This window comes from Elephantulus edwardii, unplaced genomic scaffold, assembly GCF_000299155.1.
Source record: "Elephantulus edwardii isolate Elephantulus edwardi_28Jun2011 unplaced genomic scaffold, EleEdw1.0 scaffold00266, whole genome shotgun sequence".
NCBI classification, from domain to species: domain Eukaryota; kingdom Metazoa; phylum Chordata; class Mammalia; order Macroscelidea; family Macroscelididae; genus Elephantulus; species Elephantulus edwardii.
Genome location: NW_006400016.1, coordinates 382,554 through 394,741, shown reverse-complemented (window position 1 = coordinate 394,741; position 12,188 = coordinate 382,554). Strand labels below are relative to the sequence as shown.

General features: G+C 43.5%; 1 pseudogene; it reads left to right on the top strand.

Annotated features, from left to right (window-relative positions):
• The first annotated feature begins 8,306 nt into the window (after nucleotides 1–8,306).
• LOC102849315 lies at nucleotides 8,307–8,911 on the top strand (annotated as a pseudogene).
• The last annotated feature ends 3,277 nt before the right edge of the window (nucleotides 8,912–12,188 follow it).

The following is a 12,188-nucleotide window of genomic DNA, read 5'->3' as shown; positions in this document are numbered from 1 at the left end:
TAATCCGGGAGCTCCACCCCACTCTCAGTCCGCACTGGGTAGCCAACCATTAACGCATTTGACACATCCGTGTCACAGAGACCGCCACAACACAACACAACTCCCCCATACACAGCACCATCCTCTCTGGCCAAAGGATCACAGGCACCTGGGTGGAGCAAACCTGGGCGATTATGGCCGTCTCCTCCCTCCTCTTCTTTTAAATTGTGCATGTGAGAAAGATTTTTAAAAGGTAAAAATGGTAAATTTCATCTTTGACTATATTTTGCCAAAGGAGGGAGGGAAAGAATTACTAAGACACTTCGGAGTGGAGGAGTCTCAAACATTATGCTAAGTGAAAGAAGCTAGATACAAAAAGCCACCTATGGTCTCATCTGTATGAAATATTCAAAACAGGCAAATCCATAGAGAAGAGAGCAGTTATCAGAGGCTGGAAGAAATTCTGATTTGGGGCCCATTTTTTTTAAGTGATCTAACAGAATGTGGAAATTACTAAATATCATTAAAATCACATGCAAGTTAAATCTTGCTGGAGATTTTTCTAAGTTGGCTAGCGCAGTATATCCACAGGGAACTGCCAGGAATTCAAGTTGGGTTCAAAGAGGTTGTAAAACTAGGGATATCATTGCTGATGTCCAATGGATCATGACTGAATGCAGAGAATATTAAGATGCTTATTTGTATTTTATTGACTATATAGGCATCTATGTTGATCATAATAAATTATGGGTAATATTGAGAAAAATTATAATAGACCAAGAATTAGTCATTTGAACAGAACAAGGGGATACTGCATGGCTTAAAATCAGGAAAACTATGCACCAGGATTCCGTCATCTCACATTTATCCAATCTGTATGCTGAGCAAATAATCCAAGAATGTGTTATCAGCAAACTGCAATATGCAGATGGCACAACCTTGTCCACTGAAAAGTGATGAAGACTTGATTCATAGTGAAGAGCAAACAAACACAAGATAGCCTTCATGAGGGATTACCCTTCAGGATAGAAACAATCCTCAGAACTTGACCAACTGAAAATACCAAGACAAATGGAGAAAATGCTGCCGTTGTCAAGGATTTTTTTTTTAATCTTGGATATATACTCAACATCCATGGAAACAGCAGTCAAGAAATCAAGCAACATATTGCATCCAGCTAATCCAAGAATGTCTTTAAAGTGTAAGGGTAAGGATGCATTTTTTTTCTATAATTATATTTTATTAATTTTCATAAACATTTACAGAGATTTTGGGTTTCCATTCATTCACTGCTGCACCATTCTCTCTACCCTCCTCCCAGTTTGTTCTTGTCCAAATGCCACAGTGCTTGTCAAAGCCAGTTCTGATTAATCTTCTTTGTCAGTGTGTCCTTTGCCATTCCCTATCACTCCTCCCTGAGAGAGACTTCACCCTGAGTCATAAGGAAAAGGGGATGGCGTATTCTACTTCCTGCTGAAAAGGGACGCTGTGGGTTTCAGGGTGAAGATCTTCTCTCACTACTCTAATGGGCCCCTTTGGCAGTCAGTAGGAAACACATAGACTATTATGGAGACTGATTTTGGAATTTAGATGCACTCTTATTGATTGTGCTTGGCCATACATGTTCATATCCTTGAAGATGTATCATGGGGGTGTTGCAACCTAGAAGACACAAATTTGACTAACAAGTTATAAGTACATGAGTCAAAAATTATGGAAAAGTAAAAAGATTCTTTCATTGTTCCACAAACCCCCCCCAGGTCCCCTCCACCATGTAGCCCTCGCTCTAGACTCCTGTGATGATAGAAACACCCAGTTATATATCTCTTTTAAACAGTTCCCTCCCTCCTCCGCCTCAGTGCAGCACACATCATTGAACCCATCTTACTCAGTCTCTCCCCAACCCCAAGGACAGTCCCATTCTATAACAGTGGCATCATGTAATATTTGTCCCTTTGTGACTGGGATATTTCACTCAGCATAATGTTCTCCAGAGTCAACCATTTTGAATAATATTGCATGAGTTCCTTGTTTTTTAATGCAGCATAGTATTCCATTGTGCGAATATACCACAGCTTCTCTAGCCATTCGTTTGTTGATGGGCACTTAGGTTGTTTCCAACTCCTTGCTATTGTGAACAAAGCTGCAATAAACATGGGTGTGCATATATCTGCTTGGATGTCAGCTATGGTCTCTTCAGGGTATATTCCCAGTAGTGGAATTGCTGGGTCAAATGGTATCTCTAATTTGCAACTTTTTGAGAAAGCGCCATACTGCTTTCCACAGGGGTTGCACCATTTTACACTCCCACCAACAGTGAATCAGGGTTCCAGTTTCTCCACAACCTCACCAGCATTTGTTGCTTGCTGTTCTATTAAATTTTGCTATTTTGACTGGGGTGAGGTGATATCTCATAGTTGTTTTAATTTGCATCTCTCTTAGGGCTAGGGATTTTGAGCATTTCTTCATGTGTTTGTTAGCCATCTGAATGTCGTCTTTGGCGAAGTGCCTGTTCATATCCTGTGCCCATTTTTCTATTGGATTATTTACCTTTATCTTGTTGTGGTGCTCAAGTATTTCATAAATTCTGGATATAAGTCCCTTATCTGATATGTTATTACCAAATACTTTTTCCCAGTCAGTGGCTTCCCTTTTTACCCTACTGGAGATGCATTTTAATAACTAAAGTGCACCATACCCAAGCCAGGGTATTTTCAACTGCTGAATATGCATGTGAAAGTTGAATAATGAATAAGGAAGACTTAAGAACTTGAATTGTCATGAAGATCCTCACTGAATGAGTCTACAGCTTCAGCACCACAGCCAGGTGAGAAATCCTGCAGTGACATCAAGGAGAAACTCTGTTATGTCATCCTGACCTTCAAGCAGGAGGTGGCCATGGTGTCCTCCTTGTCTTCATTGAAGAAGAGCTACAAGCTGCCCGATGGACAAGTCATCACCATTGACAATGAGCATTTCCTTCTCCAGCAACAAAAATACTCCAGCACCCATGAAAATATTTTCAACTGAAACATGAAGTGTGATGTTGACAGCTGCAACGACCTCTACCCCAACAGAGTGCTGTCCGGCCATGTACCCAGTCATCACTGACAGGTCGCAGAAGGAGATCATGGCACTGGCCCCCAACATGATGATCAAGATCATTGCTCCTCCTGAGCACAAATACTCTACGTGGATCGGCAGCTGCATCCTGGCCTCCCTGTCTGCCTTCCAAGATATGTGGCCCAGTAAGCAGGAGTACTGGCCCCTCCATTGTTCACTGCAAATGCTTCTAGGTGGACTGTTCAGTTGCATTGTACCTTTTCTTGATAAAACCCCCCAAAACATCCTAACATGCACAGGAAAAAAACCAACAAAAATGAGATGGGATTGGCATGGCTTTGTTACCTTTTTGTTTGTTTGTTTCATTTTGGTTTTTGGGTTCTTTTGGTCCTTGACTCAGGATTTAAAAAGTGGAATGGTGAAGGTGACAACAGCTGGTGTGGAATGAGAATTTCCCCACCTCTCCTACACACCTAGTTCTCCAGGGTAGCCAGGACTTTGACTGTACCTTGTTTTTTGTTGTGTGTGTGGTTGTTTGTTTTTTTAAAAATATCCATTCGAAATAATTGTGACATGGCAGTGTGACAGGAAGCCTTTCCAAATACCTCTCTCTTCCCCTAAGGAGAAGGGCCTCGTCCCCCCACCCCATGTCTATAAATGGACAGGAGTGGCAGGTAGCACTGCTTTACTGTAAATTATGTAATCCTGGTTGTTGGGTGTTTTTTTTAAAAAAGGGAAAGACTTTCCACCTTAATACTTGCTATTTTAGTTTTCCAGGAGCGACCCTACTTTTTGGTGCCTTTCCCCTCCCCCAATCTAAAAATATGAAGGCTTTTGGTCTCCCTGGGCTGGCTGATTTGTGGAGGCTTTCACCTGTACACTGACTTGAGACCAGCTGAATAAAAGTTCACACCTTAGAAGGGAGGGGGGCGGGGAAGATGTATACAGATGCTAACTAGACAAGGGTCAGGCTGGATGATTAAAGTTGTGTGTAAACAGGGCTACCCATTCTTGTCTGGTCTGGCACTTGTCCTGAAATCTTTCCCTTGATGAGAGCTAATGTAGTCAGCTCCATGATAAGCCCTGCCACGAAAGGGAGTGTCTTTGGGGCTGTGACCTATGTCAAATATAAAAGGATGTCTGGCAAAGCCACAGTGGTTTTTGCTCCATCTGAATCCTGCATCTTGCTTATCACCATCTGACCTCTAGTTCTCTGAACTTGAGCTATCAGCCTGTTCTATTACATTACATTACATTACATTACATTCTCATTACATTAGCTGCGAAGCCAACACTCAGCCACTTCTCCTGCCAATCTTAGAAGTGTCAGCCCCTGAAGCTACACGAGTTAGAAATCTCGAGCTAACTCATGGATTTGGGACTTGCCAGCCCCTACAAGATTGATTTCCTTGAGATTTGAGATAAATATCTTCTCTCTGATCATGTGTATAATTTCCACTGATTTGGATTATCTCAAAAACCCAGCCTAAGTCCTTAAAAAAAATAGATATTTGTTATTCTTGATTATTTCCTTATAGGCCTAATCTCTTTCCTGGGAGTCTGAGTTTTGCCCTCAACCTTGGCACCTCACAGCTGTCACGCTCAATAGTAGACCCTTAACCAACCAGGTGCAAAACCAGGCAGCAGTATGGCCACCAGCATACAGAGTCAAGTGCTTCCAGGGGGACATCTGCTTCTTGTTCTTTGGGTCAATCTTGGTATGCAGATGACTGGCACAATCTTGCTTGCTGAAAGTAAGGGAGACTTAAACACTTGCTGCAGACGAAGCCTTCAGTATGGATTGCATCTCAACATCAAGAACACAAAAATTCTCACCACTGGACTGATAGGCAACATCATGATGGATGGAAAAAAAATTGAAACTGTCAATGACATCATCTTACTTGGATCCACAATCAATACACTTGGTACCAGCAGCAAGATCAGTATTGCAGAGAGTTCCTGGGAGGCAAGGACTGCAAAGCTTTGTCTCATGTACTCAGAGCATGTGGCTAGGAGAGGCTTTCTCCTTGGAGGACATCCTGCTTGTAAAGGAGAAAGGATGGAAAGGGAGGAAGACTCTCAACCAGGTGGACTGACACAGTGATTACAGCAATGGGCTTGAGTGTGTCAGAGATTGTGAGGATGGCATAGGATAGGGCATGGTTCAGATCTGTTGTTCATAAGGTTGCTATGAGTCATACTTGGTTCGATGGCACCTAACACAACAGGCATCAGGAATGAATAGTCCTATGGTTTATTTGGGCTAACCATCCAAGTAAGAAGGGAGGACTAGGAGGTAGGTATGTGTCTTCCACAAGCACTTCAGCCCTGGAAGGACTAGATTTTCTCCTCTCAAAGAAGCGTGTTAAGGAACCACTGCTGAGGGGTGGGGGGCAGTGTTAAGGTGGGGAGAGGGGGGTGTGTGCATGTGAGGTATGTAAAGCAGTAAGGGTGCAGTAGGAAGAAGGCAGGTTGCACATATGGGATACTCCCAGGAGGGTTTAACAGAGGAACAATTGGAAAGGTGTAGGACAGTCGCTCTTGTTAAGATTCACAGCCTCGGAAATTCTATGGAGCAGTCCTACTCTGTTCTGTGGGGTTGCTGAGTTAGAATCGACTCAGTAGGAATGGGTGTTGGATGGTTTTTGTTTTGGAGCCAGGGAACAGGGAAACTGTAAGGGCTGTGCAGTGTCCAGGACAAGCACTAGACATGAGCTATTGCCATCTCCAGGGTACAAGACAAAAGGGGAGGAGAAAAACATAAAACCACAAGCTCTGAGGAGATAGCTACAACTTTTTTTTTTCTGAGTACAGTGTTCTTTATTGATGGTACATGACAGGATAGGCTCTCTAAGCCCCTCCCCTTTCTCAGGGGGACTGGATGGAAAACTGTGTCAAGGATGTGAGATTCTCAGCATGTGAGGGGATCGAGTTGGGGCAAGGACTCCCCAGCAGCTGAGAGTCTCCCTCTCTAATCTAGGACTATTGCTGGGGCTGGTTGTCCAAGGGGCTCTTATTCTTTGGAGGCCATGTGAACACCTGGTTGCTGTAGCCAAATTAATTGTCATACCAGGAAATGAGTTTGACAAAGTGGTCATTCAAGGCAATACATCAAAGGTGGAAGAGTGGGTGTCACTGTTAAAGTCACAGAAGACAACCTGGTCTTCAGTGTATCCCAGGATGCCCTTGAGGGGCCCTTCTAATGCCTGCTTTACTACTTTCTTGCTGTCATCCTATATCTCCAGGCAGCAAGTCACATTCAGCTCAGGGCCACGGCCTTGGTGGTGCCAGTAGATGCAGGGATGACGTTCTGAGCAGTTCCATGGCCATCACGCCACAGCTTTCTAGAGTGGCCATCCACAGTCTTCTTCTGTGTGGCAGTGCTGGCATGCACTGTGGTCATGAGTCCCTCTATGATGCTGAAGTTGTCATGGATGACTTGGCCAGGAGGGCCAAGAGGTTGGTGGTACAGGAGGCATTGCTGACAATCTTGAGAGCCTTTCCATACTTCTCATGGTTCATGCCCATCACAAACATGGGGACATTGGCAGAAGAAGCAGAGATGATTACCTGTTTGGTATCACCCTGCAAGTGAGCCCCAGCCTTCTTCAAGGTTGCGAAGACACCAGTGGACTCCATAGCATAACACTAACATCACACACACACACGCGCTTTTTTATTGGTAAGACCTTGCTCCTGAAAGATAATTGTTTTCCCACTGATGAGCAGCTTTTCCCATTCTCAGCCTGGACAGTGCCATTGAACTTGCCATGGGTGGAATCATACTGGAACATATAGACCATGTAGTTAATGATAACTGGTGACTGAAATGCAAAAGTGGGAAACAGTGAAGACGGAGTAGTAGTTGGAAAATATGGACTTGGTGATAGAAATGAGACTGGAAATAGAATTACTGAATTTTGTATTTTCAATGACTTATTCATCGCCAAATACCTTTTTTAAAAGATAAAAACAATGACTTTACATATAGATCTCACCTGATGGGCTGCATAGGAATCAGATTGACTACATTTGTGGAAGAAACCATTGGAGAAGCTCAATATCAGCAGTCAAAAATAGGCCAGGGGCAGACTGTGGGTCTGGTCATCAATTACTCATATGCAAGTTCAGATTGAGGCTGAAGAAAATGAAAATAAGTTCACGAGAACCAAGTTATGCTCTTGAATCTATTTCATCTGAATTTCAAGATCATTTTAGGAATAGATTTGAGGCAATGATCACCAATGATCAAAGACCAGATGAGTTGTGGGATAATATCAAAGATATTATTCATGAAAAGAGCAAAAAGGCATTACAAAGACAAAGCAGAAAGAAAAAAACCAAAATGGATGTCAGAAGAGACTCTGAAAATTGCTTAAGAGTGTCGAGAAGCCAAAACAAAGGGAAAACATGAAGTGAAGAGATGAACAGAAGATTTCAAAGGGCAGCTCGAGAAGTCAAAGCAAAGTATTATAATGTGCAGAGAGCTGGAATTGGAGATTAAAAAGGGAAGGACTCACTCTGAATTTCTCAAGCTGAGAGAAGTGAAAAACAAATTTAAAACCTGAGTTGCAATACTGAAAGATGCTATCTGTGGGCAATACTGAACGACTTAGAAAGCATCAAAAGAAGATGGAGGGAATGTGTATTTGTATTTTGTACAGAAGCCACTGTACAAAAAAGGACTAATTAACACTGAAAAATTTCAGGAAGTACCATATGAGCAGGAGCCAATGTTAATGAAGGAGGAAGTGGAAGCTGCATTGAAGGTATCAGCAAAATGCAGCCTTGGATGCACTCACAGGTCTATGCCAGGAAATTTGGAGCACATCTGTCTGGCCAACAGATTGAAAAGGTCTGTATTTGTTTCCGTTCCCAAGAGAGGTGATTCAACAGAATGTGGAAAATATCGAACAATATTAATATCACATGCAAGTAAAATACTGCTTAAGATCACTAAAAAATGTCTAGAACAGTATACAGATAGGGAACTGCCAGAAATTCAAGCAGGATTTAGAAGAGGCAGGATTATCACTGCTGATATCAGATGGGTCCTATCTGAAAGTAGAGAATACCAGAAGAATGTCTGTTTGTGCTTTATGGACTGCAAAAAGACATCTGATTGTGTGAATCTTAGCAAGTTGTGGTTGACATTGAGAAGAATGGGAATGGGGCAGGGGGTGAACCCAAGTGGCACTGCGTGCAAACTTGGGCTCATGCTTCATGGCCTGGCATGCAACCCCGGTGCCCAGAGCCCCACCATGTCACAGTCCAACCAGCAGAAGGAGTACAAATGTGGGGACCTGGTGTTCGCCAAGATGAAGGGACAGCCCAGATTGGTGAGATGCCTGAAGCTGCAGGGAAATCAACAGCCAACAAATACCAAGTCTTTTTTTTTCCCCCCGGGACCCATGAGACAGCATTCCTGGGCCCCAAAGACCTCTTCCCTTATGAAGTGTCCAAGGTGAAGTTTGGCAAGCCCATCAAGAGGAAAGGGTTCAGTGAGGGCCTATATCAACTCTATCATCTATAACAACTCTATCATCAAAGCCTCTGGTTATCAGTCCTCTCAGAAAGAGCCATGTGGAAGTGCCTGAACCAGAGCCTGAGGCCACAGAAGGTGATGGTGACAAGAAGGGGAAGCTGGTCATTGATGAGCCATGAAAGAGAAGAATGAAAGGGGGACACTGAAGAGGAGAGCAGGAGACCTGAGGACTCGCCAAAACATCCCAACAAGGCTGCTGACCCTGAAGGAGAGGAAAAGGAGGTGGCGACCCTGGAAGAAGCAAGACCTTTCCCTGTAGAAGTGGAGAGAAATAGCAACTCCCCTGAGCCTGGAGGAGGAAGAGGCGGCTACCAAGAATGATGCTGAGGCCCCAGGTGTTGCAGACCCAGGGTAAGGTATTTTTATAATTATTAATGAGACAGCCAGCCAGGAATGGGATAAAACAGAGAAAAACAGGGGGGCAGCAGTTCCAATGACTGAAGGACCTCAAGCTACACCTCTCTGTGTAGGGAAAATCACAAGGGAGTAGTAAACAAAAACAAAGGATCATGGGGAAGTCTTTTGTAAATAAGGCCAACTTCTTCTCTATTATTTGTTGTTATGTGCCATCAGTCACTTGAGACTCATAGCTACCCCTATGTAAGAGAGCCCTAAATGCTGTTCTAACCTGTGTCACCCTCACTGTCTCCAACACACTCATTCCCACCACTCCACTCACAGAATCGATCCATCTCATTGAGGGTCTTCCTCTCCTGCGCCGTCCCTCCACTCTCCCAAACATGATGTCCCTCTCCAAGGACCAGTCCCTCCTTGCAACATGCCCAAAGTATGTTCAGACAAAGCTTTAGAATCCTTGAGGAGCATTCCAGCTTCACCCTCTCCAGGACAAACCCGTTTGTTCTCCTAGCAGTCCATGGTATATTCAACACTCCTCCAGCACCACAGCTCAAAGGCATCAATTTTCTATCATCCCTAGTCACTGTCCAACTCTCTGATGCATAGCATGTAATTGTGAAGACGCACCTTAGTCTCCAGCCTGATGTCCTTGCTCTTCAGTACTCTCTATTGTTTACCTTAGGCTTATCTTAGGAGGGATTCAGGTAATAAAAACTAAGAATTAGTAGACTCTTAAGGAATGCTTTAGTGTCACAGGGTGAATTCTAGCTTGTACTATGCCTCCCTCAAATCCTGATATAACACCCAAGCATCAGAGATCACGAAACTGTAGCCAACCAATGTTTCAAGAGGAGCTCCTCCTCCGTTCCTGCCGCTATCTGGGTGCTACTAGGGTAACCAGCCATGGCTTGCAAACTGGGAATTCCCTTCTCACCAATCCCATTCTCCTATTCACTCCCCCCTTCACGTATGGCCCCAGGAGATTTATTTGGACGGGGCAGACCACTTTGCCCCCATCTCCATTTCCCACACTCCAATGATGAGTCAGGCCTATGACCTTTACTCCCTGAGAGAAGGCCATATTCCCTGCCTTTCTAGAGCTGTTTCCCAGGATTTGGCCTGGACCAGCTTTACCACCTCTTGACACCTTTTTGTCTTTCTCACCCATAGGCATTCTGAAATTATGGGTTGTGATCAGGAGGGCTGGAGAATAAATAACAGGGTGGACTTGTGGGGGGCCTGGCTAGGGCAACCATCCATTTATTGTAGGGGTGTGGAGGGCAGGAGAGTGGCATCTCCTGAGCTGCTGTCTCCCATACCCATTTCCCAGCTAAACAGATTCAAGGAAAGTGGTACAGCATATTGAGGACAGGCTCCCTTCTAATGGAAATGCTCATTTTTCCTGTTGCTGACCTCGGAGAGTAGTAGTTTATCATCAAAAGATTTGGGGGCACTCAAGTTGCTTGGGTCAAGAACCGAGATCAGAGAAAAGGATTATCTTGAGAAGAATGAAGCTCCCCTATTCCCTCTACCCATAAGAACTCAAGGCCAGCCTAGAGTCATATAAATTATCCAGATACTTTTTTTAAAAAAGGACACATTTTTTTAGGAAACATTTTTAACAAAAAACAAAACAAAAAAAAAAGGTGCTCATGCAAAACCTATTCCTGGAGCAGGGAAACACTGCATTGGTTTAAAATTAAAAAGAGAGTGCATCAGGTTTCCATTCTCTCTCCATATCTATTCAATCTGTACACTAAGCAAATTATTCAAGAAGCTGGACTCTGAAGAGGAATGTGGCACCAGGATCAGAGACACTCATAACCTGTGTTATGCAAATGACACAACCTTGCTTGCTGAAAGTAAAAAGGACTTGAAGCACATGTCAAGAAAACAGATTCTCACCAATCTCCTGACATGCAACATCATGGTGGATGGAGAAGAGATTAATAAAATTGTCAACAACTTTCTTAACTTGGATCCACAATTGCCACCCTCAGTATGAGCAGTCAGAAAATCCCGAGTCATACTGCACTGGGAAAGACTGAAGTTAGGGACCTGTCCAAATTATTGAGGAGTAATGATGTCAGTTTGAGGACTAAGGTGTATCTGATTCAGACCATGGTTTTTCTGATCATTTGCTATGAAATGGAGAGCTAGACAAAATAGGGATAGCAGAATTGATGCCTTTGGCGGTAGAGAATAGCACTGAATATCCCATGGCCTGCCAAAAGAATAAATATCTTAGAGGGTGCAGCCAGAGCGCTGTTTGGAGGCAATGATAAGGAGACTTGAGGCTTCACCTCACATACTTTGGGCCTATTACTAGGAGAGGCTATTCCTTGGAGAGGGACATAATACTTGGAAGGGTGGAGTACTGGCAAAAGACCGACCCTCAATTAGGTGGACTGACACCATGATTGCCACAATGAGCTCAAGTGTGTCAGGAAATGTGAGGCTGGCACAGGATAGGACAGAGTTCAGATCTTTGGTTCATAGAGTTGCGACGGGTCCTACTCAACTCAAGACTCGAAGCTAATAAGCAGCTGTGTTAGCCCATCAGTACACTTGTGTATTCCCTAAGAAATGTGAATTAAAAACTACTCTTATCACTAACGTTTTGTACAAATTGTTCTGCCTAGAACACAGCCTCTTCTTTTGAAAATGTGTGACCCTGGAGGACATTAGGTTGAGTGAAATATCTCAGTCACAAAAGGACAGGTGCCACTATTGTAGAACTGGACTGACATCAGGGCTGGAGTGAGACTGAGAAAAATTGGATAAATTATATATACTGCATTGAAACAGATAAGAAAAGAGAACTGTGATAGGGTATTATGGTTATGACAAGAGTCCAGAATGAAGGTTGCATAGTGGAGGGTACTCAGGGTGGGGGTGGGGGAGCGGAAGTCTATACCAATGACATAATTTTTCTGTTCTTTCTCAAAATTAAGAGGGAACTGGGTAGAGGGGTGGGCAGGGAGAAAAATGCAACAATGAATATATGGAAATCCAAAAGCTCTGTAAACATTAAAATTTAAAAAAAATTTAAAAAACCAAGCAAACAACAAAAAACCCCACAACTCAGGTAAAAGCTGGGGTAGAGGGTCCTGGAAGCCTCAAGCTAGGTCAAGAAGGACAACTTTCAGAACTGGCTTTGACAAGCACTGTGGCATTTGGACAAGAACAAACTGGGAGGAGGGTAGAGAGAATAGTGCAACAATGAATGAATGGAAACCCA